The sequence below is a fragment of the Leptonychotes weddellii genome, chromosome 12 (assembly GCF_054177405.1).
Source record: "Leptonychotes weddellii isolate Sample4059 chromosome 12, ASM5417740v2, whole genome shotgun sequence".
NCBI lineage: Eukaryota > Metazoa > Chordata > Mammalia > Carnivora > Phocidae > Leptonychotes > Leptonychotes weddellii.
In genome coordinates, this window is record NC_138380.1 from 58,009,161 (window position 1) to 58,012,055 (window position 2,895).

A 2,895-nucleotide genomic window follows, 5' to 3' on the forward strand; every position below is an offset into this window, starting at 1 on the left:
AAACTTAAACTGCTAACAGGAGGCTAAATGCTTGGGGCAATGTACTGTTGATGAATGACTATGGGATAATGATAAATGAATCTCATTCTAAATTCTGTCAACGAAATAAATCACTAATGTCATCATTTTCATTAATATATTAACATTCCACTCAACCAATATACCTTTTACTTGTCTTTTCCAGGGAAACCTTTTCATTTTAGTCATATTTATCTTGAGCTTTATGGAACTGGAAAACTATTATTGATTATGGTCACTCTACACAGGAAAGCCCTTTGGTAGGCATCTTTTGTTGGGAACTGGCCTTTGTATCCTGACTACATAGTCATCCTTGAGGTGATGAAAACATAATTTTTCTGCAAAATGGGCACAGTTCCTGGAAAGAATGTGCCACAAAGGAGAGTTAGTATTTCTTGATAGGGTGTTCAGAATGTAGACATGGAAAAGGTCTGGCTTATGAAGAGGTGAAAATAGTCACACATAAGTTGGTACTATATGAAAGCAAAATGGAGTATACTTTTTTGTTTGTTTGTTTTAAAAATGGAGTGGAGGTGGAAACTTCCTCTATATCCTCCACCCAAAACTTGGAAAATTTTAAAATGGGATAATACCCTGTTTAAGCACTTATTTTATGTAAATTTATATTAAGCCAGATTATAGAGATTAAGGTAAATTCAAATGGAGAGTTTTAGGGTTGCCTAAAAAGAACTCCTATTGAAAGTTTCATAAGCAAAAGAAGCATCGGTTTCCTATAAAACTGATAGCAATAAAAATGTTAAATAGTAAATAAAGTATCAAATAAAATAGTTAAGTTACCCTGAGGTAATGTTGATGATTTTTTTTTTTTTTTTTAGGAAAAACTGCCATCTTTTTAATGGTAGTCATAAATTGACCTCCCTCCCCAGTGAATGACAGTAGAAAGCTAAGTAAAACACAGGCAGCCCATGAGCAGCCTGTTTTACACACTCTAGATAAAAATAAATGGGTTCCTACAGTAGCAAAACATTTGTACAAAAGTGACAGCTGAGGGTTCAGCACGTAGACAGCCTGCCGGGGAGGCACAGGCAGCCCGTCCCTTCGGATCATGAGAGGGAGTTAGAAAAGGTAGGGGAAGTGGCAGGCAGACTCGCAGCACGAGCCAGCCCATCTGCAATCCCAGGACAGCAGAGTCCGGTGGGCTCACCAGGAGCCAGCAGGGGATGACGGCCTCCCGGCAGATTTCCAGACCCTGAGCACGTCCCAGCTCAGCCCTAGTAGCCCAGAAGTCTTTTGGCCTCTTCGCTCTGGGCCTGCAGGATCTCACTAGCATACTCCTGGAGGAGTTCCATCTTCTTCCTCCGCACAAGGGCCTCCTCGATCTCTTGCTGGGATGGCACTGGGACGTGGGCGATGAACTTCTGCTGCCAGTCCTCACCTCCTTTCTCCTGGCTGCCTTCCTCATCAGACTCCTCCTCGGTGACAGCATATATGTTGATCTCTTCCTCTTCTTCCTCCTCCTCCTCCTTTTCTCCTCTCGCCAGTGGGGCCTCTTGCTCGGCTTTCCACTTTTTCACCATCCAGCCCTGAATTTCTATTCGTATTTCTGTTCCAAAGGCACGATGACACCGTCATCTTCATCGAGGTAACCATAGTATTCAAAATCGATTGCTTTCATGAGCTCAGCACGTGTCTTTCTTGGAGGAGGAAGAGGTTCTTTTTCAAAAAGCTCTCTGACACCAGGCAAATCTTTTGCTGCTGCGAAGTACTTATCACCTCATTCCTGGGACTTCTTTCCCTTCATGATCCAGCATTTTAGGGCCAACTTTTCCATAATCAGGACCGCCCAGCTCCTTTATCCGGACTTTCCAATGTCCTTTCTCTCTTAGCAGTTTGTTAATTTCATCATTCAGGTCACGAATTCGGAATTCACCTAAACCAGCATTCTGAATTTGAGCCACTTTTTTAGAGATCTCTCCAATGATTTGTCGTCTCCACTTCTCAGCTTTGGGCAGCTCAGTACATTCTGAGGCAAGGAAGGGTCTTCGTTCCTTCACTTTTCCCTCTTCCAGTTGAGCTTGGCGAAATCTTGCTAAGGCCTTCATGGCCTTTTCTGGATTTCGGGCCATGGTTGAGTGAGGGCGCCTCCCTGGAGCCGGGAGGCCCCAGCCCCCGGAGCTTCACTGCCTCGGGTGAGGCTGACCCTGGTGGGAACAGAAATACTCTAGGTGACTGCACCACTGATTTTTCTCAATGTTGATAATTTTATTTTATTTTATTTTATTTTTATTTTTTTTATTAAAGATTTTATTTATTTATTTGAGAGAGAGAGAATGAGAGAGAGCACATGAGAGGGGGGAGGGTCAGAGGGAGAAGCAGACTCCCCGCTGAGCAGGGAGCCCGATGCGGGACTCGATCCAGGGACTCCAGGATCATGACCTGAGCCGAAGGCAGTCGCCCAACCAACTGAGCCACCCAGGCGCCCAATGTTGATAATTTTAAATCATAAACTTTTTCAACTTGGAAACACAATTTATTATAATACTTACTTAAAACTTTTTGAAGTTCATGTAGATAAACCAGAGAATGTTAATATTTAGTACATATTATTCACTAATTTTATGTATATGTGTATTCATTCAGTCATTGGATAAATATTTATTCAGCACCTGTTATGTCCCAAGCACCGTGATAGGCTGGGGATATAATGATGCACAAGAGAAAGTCTTTGCTTTTTACATTCTAGCAGGGATGATGGCAATTAACCAATAATCATATTCATATATACTTTATTTCACTAATTCAAAGACACTTTTAAAAATATTTTAATGTCTAAATGCAGATGTATCTTATAATAACTATTGACCAGGAAATGAAATCAATATAATTTTTATTGTCTGACAACATGGTGAGATTGAG

At 41.5% G+C, this 2,895-nt stretch overlaps 1 pseudogene; it reads right to left on the reverse strand.

Moving 5' to 3' along the window:
• Positions 1-1,077: 1,077 nt before the first annotated feature.
• On the reverse strand, positions 1,078-2,197 carry LOC102729167 (pre-mRNA-splicing factor ISY1 homolog; annotated as a pseudogene).
• Positions 2,198-2,895: the final 698 nt, after the last annotated feature.